Source organism: Prionailurus viverrinus, chromosome B2 (genome assembly GCF_022837055.1).
Source record: "Prionailurus viverrinus isolate Anna chromosome B2, UM_Priviv_1.0, whole genome shotgun sequence".
Lineage (NCBI taxonomy): Eukaryota > Metazoa > Chordata > Mammalia > Carnivora > Felidae > Prionailurus > Prionailurus viverrinus.
The window spans coordinates 20,784,679-20,795,423 of NC_062565.1; positions in this window are offsets into that span (position 1 = coordinate 20,784,679).

The following is a 10,745-nucleotide window of genomic DNA, read 5'->3' on the forward strand; positions in this document are numbered from 1 at the left end:
ACTATTCTGTTCAGAAAGACGTGAGCATGCCCAGCTGTCACTATGCCATGGCGGTCACTCCGAACATTGCCCATGTAGCTCACCACAGGAAATGACCATGCTTCCTCTGAACCCTGGAGCCAGTAGACCCAAAGCAGAAATCACAGAAATAAAAGCATAACCCACTATGGGCAGAAATAACATATTCCAATGAGACTGATAATGGTAGGAAAGAACTCAGAATAGGAAATGGGAAGCCAGGGCCCCAGTATATTTCTCCTAATTAGCTATTAGAACCAAGATAATTCACTTAACTTTCCTAAGGCTCAATTTCCTCACACCTTCTCAACAATGCGAGGGGAACAAAAAAATTAAAAAAGAAAAAAAGAAACTATCCTTCCTACTCAAGTATTATAGTAGATGAACGAGTACTTTGAAGAGTTAGTAATTATTATTAAACGTATATGTATTGAACACTTCCTACATGTTTTAGATCCTGGAGATACAACTTTTTACAAATAAAATCCCTGCTCACATAAAGCTTGCATTCTAGCAGACTCTAGCATCATTACTGTAAATTGTTCTTCCTTCTGTAGCAGGATTTGCCACACTCACAGATCACCAGAGAAGGCTCAGTTCTACACAGGCAAGGTTTTGAACAGGGTACAAGAAGCACAATATGGTCATTGCCTACTTCCACACATACTATTTAAAAACGTGTAAATCAACTGCACTCTGAGTTCTGATAATGAGACATTAGACATTTATTTGCTTGCAGGCCATGCTGGGAAGATGGGAATTTGGGCGAGGCAGACACATCTGGAGATAAGAGAATACCTCTGATTTGTCACATCCAGCCCACATCCATTGTCAAGGGCATTGAATCCTTCCACGTTCCTGAGCCCCTCTCTCTGGTCCAGTCCCCTTGGATCAGGCACGATCTACCCTGACTCCGGACCAAAGCAAAGCAAGCGATCACTTTCAGATGACTGCAACAGTAAGTACAGCGGTTAGGGGCAGATGTTCCAAAGGTAAACACTTCTGAGTTGGGGTCACTTCTCTGATTTGTGGTGGCTGCACAGTCTTGGACATGTCCCTGGAGCTCTAAGTCTGGGTCCTTATCTGTTAAGTGGGAATGATAGCAGTTCCTATCTCGTACGGTGTTGTGGGGATTAAGTGAAGTAATGCATGTTAGGTGCACGGTACTCAGACGGAACAAGTGCCCAATGACAGCCGTCATCATTGCTGTTGTTGCTACTGCTGTTATTACCAGCCTCCACTTCCGGTCTAGATGTGTGTCTCAGTGATGTTCCTGACAGTTTCTGGAATGTTCCCATAGCTAGAGAATTTTCGGGGAACTGAAGAGGAGGCCAGAAGTCCTGACACTTTTCATTGCAGCTTCCTCGTAAAAGAACAATGGTTAACACTTCCATGACCCTCTAAGAGATGCCAAATCCGGAGGCCTGCCTGTCCCGTCTGAGCTGAGAGGCAGTTAGCTGCTGTCTGCTCGCCTGTGCCCCACTCCCTCCATCAATTCCCTCAGGCACCCGGATGATTCCCAGTGCTGCTCACCCCCTCTCCTCACACAGACAGTACAGGGGCTGGGCCACAGGCCCTACACTGCCGAGTAAGACAGGTAAGGAAGGGTGAGATGGCGGGAGAGCCTCCTGGGAGCAGCTATTCCCTTCATCAGAGACCAGCTCACCAGCTTTTCCTAACTCAGAAAGCCCAATGCTCTGAAATCAAGACTTGCTCTTTCATTTTGACTTTTAATGTGCTTCAATTAAAAGAAGTGGGTCTGGAGCCAGAAAAACATGGCACACTGTTCCTTTTATGTTTATATATTACTCAGAAAACTGACCTCCAAGAAGTTTTTGAAAATTTCCAAACTCAATTCTTACCCTGTCAAACAAAGCCACATTTACAAATAATTGTTTTTAAAAATAGATTTTATTTTTTAGAACACTTTTGGTTCACAACAAAATTGAGCGAGAGCTCCCATACATCCTGACCCCCACATGCACAGCCTCCCTCACTGTCAACATCCTCCCTAATCATTGTCTTTGATGATCACCTCTAATAAAGCTGCAGACCTTTTTTCATGAATCTCCTGGAATAACTTGCCTTGTATATACTAGTCACACTCTAACCTGGCAAAAAATTATGGGAAATGTATCTATTCTTGATAAAACCATGATTCAACAAAGCTATCAGTTTTGCCTCCTTGGCTCCAAATTCTACTTTTTCTCTGAAGAAATCAAACTCTTTACACCTGTAATATTTTTTAGGAGATGGGGCTATTTTCTCAAGTGGATTGTCCACATATATCTCCTGTAACAGGGAGAAAATTCTTTCTTTTCCTTCCACCTCTTTAAGTCTCAGCATCCATCTCAAATTAGATCCCTTTCTCTTTGTGGCCTCAGAGTTAGTTTCTTTCTGCTTCAGGGTTATTACTAGAACCACTAAGTTTGGTACTTCATCTCCAATAGACTGCTACTCGAAACCCATGACCCACAGGCATATGCCCACAAATACTCTTCATGTAGAATAACACCATTTTCCACATGTAGTCTGTGTCTTCACCTATACTGTTAACTTCCCAGTACTTCTCAACTGTTGGTTTCTATTCTCCCAGTGATTGTCCTAAAGTGTGTTTCTTTCAAATTCCCAGCACCAGGCTGGATACACTGTACATAATCCAGTCAAAGTACAGTTGCTTCAAGGTGCCTTACCCAGGGAAGAGTCCAGAGTCCGGAAGATTGATAAAAGTAAGACAGGCTGACTTGTTAAGAAGAAAGTCTCTTAAATTCCTTCCTCGAAGGAAGCTGGACTTGCTTCCCTCATGGCATAACTGAGCATTACTGATAACCATCCCAGGGCATGGGGTTACAGCTACCAGTCCTAGGCATGATAGAACATGTTTAACTGAACTATACCTGACTCCTAATCATTCGTTGCCTTAAGTTTCTTCCAGACTATCTTGACTCCCTACATAGACTGGGAGCTCCTGGAGGGGGGGATGCTATCATATTCTTGCTTTCCTTTTTTTTTTCTCTTCCCATTGCTGAGGCATAGTTTCAATAAAATAAGATTCACCAATTTTAAGTGTGTGATTTGGAAAGTTTTAACAAATGTATTCAGTCTTATAACCAACACCACAATAGTGACACAGAATATTTCCATCATCCTAAAAGCTTCTTTGTGCTACTTTATAGTCTCCTCCTCCTGCCAACCCCTAGCAACCACTGATTTATCACTGTTTTACCTTTTCTAGAACTGTATGTAAGGGGAATCATATAGTATATATACTCTTACGTGTGGCTTCTTTCACTTAACATGCTTCTGAGATTCATCCATTGCTGTATCCGTAGTTCACTCCTTTTTATGGCTGGGTAGTATTCTATTGAATGGACAGATAATTTGCCTATCCATTTGCCAGCGGATGGACATTTCAGTTGTTTCCACTTTGGAGCTACTGTGAATAAAGATGCTATGAATATCTGTGAACAAGTCTGAGTGTGGATATGTTTCATCCTTGGTAACACAGAAACACTCTAGGAGTAGTCTAGGAAAAAGACTGCTGGACTGTATGGTAAATGTACATTTAACTTTTAAAAAGAAAAAAACACTCTAAGTTTTCTAAAATGACTGTACAATTATACAGTCCTGCCAGCATTAAACGAGAATTGTAGTTGTTCCACATTCTCAGCAACACTTGATATTATCAGTCTTTTAATTTCAGCCATTCTTGGGTGTGTAGTGTTATTTTATTGTGGTTTTAGTTTGCATTTCCCTTAGTAATGACGTTCAGCATCTTTTCATGTGCTTATTTTTCAGGTATCTTCCTTTGTCAAGGGTCTACTCAAATCTTTTGTCCATTTTTGGGAGGTTGTTTCAAAAGAGTTCTTTACATAATTCTAGCTATGTCCTTTGTCTGCTACATGTTTTGTGAATGCTTAGTCCCATTCTACAGTTTGCCTTTTCAAGTGCAAACGTTTAATTTGATGAAATCCAACTTAATGGCTTTCTCTGTCTTCTTTTATGTGTCCTATTTAAGAAATCTTTGCCTAACCCAAGGTCACAAATAACTTCTGCTATGTTTCCTTTTAGAAGTTTTATATTTCAGCTCTTATATGTAAGTTTATGATAAACTTCAGGTTGATGTGGTATGAGATAAAAATTGAGGTTCATTACATTTCATATGGATATCATGTTGTTCCAGCATATTTTGGTGAAAGTATTATCCTTTCCTCACTGAATCTCAGTAGGTTATGAAAAATCAACTGGTCACATCTCTGTGCATCTAATTCTGGATTTGTTCTTCTGTTCTACTCATGTCTATCCTTATGCCAATACCACTCTGTCTTAGTTACTGTAACTTCATAATAAATCTTGAAACTGGGTAGTATAAGTCTTCCAACTTTATCCTTTTTCCTTCTAAAATGTTCTGATTCTTTTAGGTCCACTGCATTTCCATACACACACACACACACACACACACACAGACATATTTGGTTTTTTTTTTAAGAGAGAGTGAACAGGGGGAGAGTCAGAGAGAGGGGGAGAGTCAGAGAGAGAGGGAGAGAGAATCCCAAGCAGGCTCCATGCTGCCAGCACAGAGCCCAATGCAGGGCTCGATCTCACAAACTGTGAGATCATGACCTGGGCTGAAATCAAGAGCTGAATGCTTAATCGACTGAGTCACCCATGAACCCCTTCCATATAATTTTTAAATCAATCTTTCAATGAAAGAATGGAATGAAAGAATGGAAAGAAAGAATGGAGGGAAGAAAGGAAGAATGAGAAAAAGAAAGGAACAAAGAAACAAAGCAGGCCAGCCAGTCTGCTAGCATGCTACAACATAGATGAACATTCAGGGCATTATGCTAAGTGCAATAAGCCAAACACAAAAGGACAAATATTCCATGATTCTACATAAATGAGATTCCTAGAGTAGCAAAGTCAGAGACATAAAGTGAAATGGTGGTTGCCAGAGGCTGGGGGAGGGGAATTAGGGAGCTACTTAATGGTACAAGAATTTTGGTGTGGGAAAATGAAAAAGTTCTGGAGACGTCTGGCGATAATGGTGGCACAGCAATGTAAATGTACTTAATGCCACTGAACTGTATATTTAAAAGTGGTTTGAGGTGACTGGGTGGCTCAGTTGGTTATGTGTCTGACTCATGATTTCGGCTCAGGTCATGATCTCACAGGTTCCTGAGATGGAACCCCACTTTGGGCTTGGCGCTCACAGGGCGGAGCCTACTTGAGGTTCTCTCTCTGCCCCTCTCCTGCTTGCATGTGCTCTCTCTCAAATAAACATATAAAATAAAAATGGCTAGAATGGTAAATGTTATGTATACTTTATAATAAAAAATACATTATGCTTTTTCTAAAAAGGGCCTGCTGGGAATTCATTGCACTTGCATTGAATCTATTGTTCAATCTAATGAGAATTGGTATGTTACATTTAGAGTGTTCTGATTTATGAGCATGGCATCTCTCTTCATTTATTTAAATTTTCTTTAATTTCTCTAAGCAAGATTTATAGTTTTCAGTGTACAGGTCTTACACACATTTTACCTCTCTACATATATTTTATGTTTTTTTATGCTATTTCTAATTTTCATTACTAGCATACAAAAATTATAAGATTTTTGTATATTGACTATATAGCCTTGCTAAATAAGCTCTAGATTTTTTTTAATAAATTCCTTACAGGACTCTACATAGAGGATTATGTCACCTGTGAATAAATACAACATTACTTCATCTTTTCTAATCTATACACTTTCTTTCTTTTTACTGCATTATTGCACCAATTAGGACCTTGGTACAACATTGAGCAGAAAGGGCAGAGCAGATGCCTTTGTCTCGCTCCCAATCTTAAGAGATTATTCATTCTTTAACCATTAATTATGATGTTAAATCCAGGGTTTTTGTAGATGTCCCTTATCAGGTTGAGGAGGTTCTCCTCTATTTCTGGTTTGCTGACAATGTTTTGTTTTCTAAAACCATGAATAGGTACTGAATTTTATCATCTGCTTTTCCTGCATCTAGAGAGGATAATAGGATTTTCCTTTTTCAGTCTGTCAATATAGTGAATTACCTTTATGTTCAATGATGTTCAATGTACCATCCTTAAATTCCTGGAATAAAACTCACTTGATCATACATTGTTGTTGCTTTTATTTTATTATTTTTTTTTAATGTGTTGCTGGATTCATTTGTTTGCAAAACTTTGCCAACTTTTTGTTAAGGTGTCTAAGCTCATGAGATCTGTTGGTCGACAGTTTACCTGTAAGATCTTTGTCTGATTTTGCTATCAGGGGGACAGCTGGGAGTTTCCTTCTTCAATTATCTGGGTTTGTGAAGAACTGATATTATTCCTCCTCAGATATTTGGTAGGATTTACCAGTGAAGCCACCTGGGACTGAAGTTTTCTTTGTTGGAAAGTTTTTAACTGAATTCAATGTAGTTACTGAATAGATATAAGATGATTTCAAATGATGTTTCTTCTCAAGTGGGCCTAAGTGATTTGTATATTTCAAGGAATTTATCCATTTCATCTAAGGTATTGAATTTATTAGCATATTATTCATAATACTTTTTTTATCATTTTTTAAGTGTTTATTTTCAGAGAGAGTTCAAGTGGGGGAGAAGTAGAGAGAGAGGGAAGGAGAAAATCCCAAGCAGGCTCTGTGCTGTCAGAGCAAAGCACAACACAGGGCTTGATCTCATAAACCAAACTGTGAGATCATGACCTGAGCGGAGATCAAGAGTCGGACACTTAACCAACTGAGCCACCCAGGTACCCCTTCCTTTTTATCATTTTAAAGTCTATAGAATCTATAGCAACATTTCCATGTTCACTCTTGGTATCAGTAATTTGTGTCTTTTTTTTTTTTTTCCTCTTGGCTAGAATCTGGTTAGATCCATCTGTCTAGAGGCTTGTCAATTTTTTTCAACATTTTCTTGAAATCTGCTTTTGGTTTCATTTACTTTCCTTACTGCTTTTCAGTTTTCTAGTTCATTGACATCTGTTCTTTATTGTCTCCTTCCTTCTGTTTAATTTGATCTTTTTCTACTGTTTCCGGGTGGAAGTTTAGATCATTAATGTGAGATTTCATCTTTTCTTAGTTAAGCATTTAATGCCATAAATGTCCTTCCCACAAACTTCGATGTTGTTTTTATTCTGATTCAGTTTAAAATACATTCTGATTTGCCTTATAATTTTTGACCCATTAGTTACTTAGAAGTAGGCTGTTTCGTTTCTAGATGTTTGAGGATTCTTCAGATATCTGTTATGGATTTCTAGTTTAATTCTGTTGTGGTCATATGTGAGCGCATATTTTGTATGATTTCAATCCTTTCAAATGTACTGAGAGTTGTTTTATGGCCCAGAATGTGATCTTGGTCACTATCACAAGTGTGTCTGAAAAGAATATTCTGCTGGTTGTCCAGATGGAGTGTTCTACAAATGTCAGGTCAGGTTGGTTGACAGTGTTGTGCAACTCTTCTCTTCTGCTCTTCACTCATGTGCTGTCTGCCCGTGCTATGAATTACTGATGGAGGAGAGTCGAAATCTCCACTGTAATTGTGAATTTGCCTGGTTCTCCCTCAGTCCTGCCAATCTTTGTTGCACGTATTTTGAAACTCTCTTATGAGGTGCACATATATTTAGGATTGTGACATACTCTTGATGAGCTGAATTCTTTGACATTTTGAAATGTTCCTTTTCATCTCTGGTAGCATTCATTGTTCTGAGTCTACTTTGATTGTAATATACTTTCTTTTGATTAGTGTTAGCAGGACACATTTTCCCTATCTTTTTATTTTTAACCTACTTGTATCCTTATATTTAAAATGGGTTTCTTATAGACAACATATAGCTAGGTCTTGCCTTTTTATCTAATTTGACAATCTCTGTCTTTTGAGTATTTAGAATATTTACACTTAATGTTTAATAAGGTCAGTATGAGTGGGTTTAAATCTACCCTCTTGCTATTTGTTTTCTATTTGTCTTATTTGTTCTTTTCTTCTTCCTTGTATCTTCTTTTAGATTGTTTTTAATGATTCTGTTTCCTCCCTACTATGGCTTATTAGCTATTCCTCTGTGTTTTATTTATTTAGCAGCTTCTCTGGGGTTTATTATATATATTTACTTACCACAGTCTGTATTCAAATACTATTATACATGTACAATGTGAAACCCTTACAACAATATACTTCCAATTCCCCCTTCCACGCTTGCGCTGTTGTCTGCAGACAGCTGTGGCTGATTTAAGTATGTGTAACCATGTCCACGATCGGTATTCCCACAATATCACAACCTACATACAGAGCATACTATATAGGGAAAAGTGAGAAATGGAATAATACATTCCATGCTAACAATGGTATCTCTATTTGGGGGAGAGGCTGACTGCATAGTCACCAATTAATCAGAACAGCCACCAACCAGCTTTAGCTCTGGAGCAGGGTACGCTGAAGCCGACAGCTGTGCTAGACATCAGCCCTTATTTGTTGGATCATGGCGGTGCCTAGGAGAGAGTCAGGAAACTCTATGGCAAGAGGGGGAAATGGGAGACAGCAGTTATTTACTAGGCAGTTTAGAAGCATTTCAGTATTTTTACACTGGTCAGCCATTCAGGTGCGTACCAGCTGTATATATACCCTGGAGGTAGGTAATGTGAAGCACCTCCCTATACGCACTTCTTTACAGAGTCTTCAATGATGTATTGGCTTATGTGCCAATATTATAGTCAGACAGAATTCTGAAGGCCTAAGAGAGGTTGGTCTCTAAGCCAAGCAAAACATATGAGGCAGAGCAGAAAGAAAATATTCACAAGTATGCTACAAATAATAATGGCAGGTACTTAGTACTTAACATCTATCAGACACCAGGTGAAGCAAATCATACTCATTATCTTGAAACCTCTGAGCTACCCTTGAGAGCATACTGTTACTCTCAATCAACAGATGAGGAATAGGAGGCATGGAAAGATTAATTCACCCACGGTCACAGTGAAGAAAGAGGCAGACCTATACTGTATCCATCTGACTCATCACAGTGGTCCCTTTGATAGGGTATTCCTTCCATTATGTGAAGAATTTGTTATTTAAAAGTGTTTCATTTATATTAGTGTCAGCAACAGCAAATAAAGCCCATCTCTCTGTATTCCCTAAATCTCCCCTTAATTAGCTTTCTCATTCTAAAAGAGGAATCATGACTTTGAGCTGGAAGAACAGCTTGGGTTACCAAAGCGCCATGATTATGGGAAACGAGCCTCATAAACACAGTACTCAAGCAACCCAACCCCAAATCCCTTAATTGGTGCCACAAGGTATGATCCTCAGAAGGCAGGACTCTCTGGAGCCTGCAGCCTTCCTTAATTTAATAGTGTCCAGATGTTATGTGCAGCAACTTTTTAAAGTGGAAGTGCCTCCTGCCTTTTATTACTAAACCAAAGAACTAAAAATAAGCTTAGAAGTTTACATTCTATTTTATGGCAGCATCCTTTCTCTTAGGTGGCCATACTGGTTTTTTGAATGGGAAACTGACTCACTCAGTAAAGATGAATCTAGCATGCAGCCCCTTACATCCGACAAATCTTACTTTTTTCTTTCCTGAAAGACAGAAATACAAATCCTGGTCCCAATCTAAATAACCAAAAGCTGTGAGGACTTTCCATTACACCAAATTCCCAAATTTGTGACCAGAGTAGGAAGTACAATCATTAATGTAACAAATAAGTGAGGTTTAGTTTAGTAATTAACACACCTGCTGGCTCAATTATAACAACTCAAAAGCAAGCTACATAAAAAGAAATTAGCCCTATAAATATACTCAAACAACTACAAGTAGATTTTGTTTTTTTATACTCAACGCAACAAAGCTTTACATCAGACCTCTTGGCCCTTTATGAACTCACTAAACATTAAAAGAAAGCATCCTCAAAGACATGGGTAAAAACCCTACACACACTTTTATAGTATTAATATTTCTGTGTGATAGAATATATAGGTGATTAGAAAATATTTTTCAAAGCCAATTTAAAACATCTTATGTAAAATTTACCATTTGACAACTAATTTTCACTAAAAGGCCTGAGATTATCCAATCAGCCTTACTCAAAAGTGGCCAAAACCTGGAGATCATTGATCTAATTAAATTCTGAGTGATGAGTTAAGTTTCCTATTGAATGTAATCAGCGTCCTGGGCTCTGCACAGCAGCTACCTTGACAACAAGTACATTAAAGCAACCAAGACTAAATATTTGAGAAGCTTCCTTAATTTCTTTCTGCTCACAGATCCCTTCTCTCTTGAGTTTCAGCATTAGCACTATTATCCTATGATAGATTGAAAAACCATACCCACATCCTCCTCCTCAAGATAAGCAGGAAATGGGAAGCAGCAGACAGGGGATTAAGCAGGTCTGAGTTTTTCCTCAGTTGTTTCCAATTTCCTTATGTTGGCTAAGATTTCTCTAAGAATCTATCATTTAACTATCAAGCAGTCTTAATTTGGGGAGGTGCTGTGAGATTTTGATTTTTATGAGTTCATGTGAAATGTAAAGCTGATTGATGCAATGAATTTTGGTGCACAATTAAAGGGTATCAAGATACAAAGCAAATTCATTTATGGATCAGCTTGAATTTAACAAAATGGCAGGCGGCAAAATGTTCATTTTTTTTTGGATTTTATAAAGGAGTTCAGAGAACTTGGTGGATATATAGAGACTGCTATGAAATGGCAGACATTA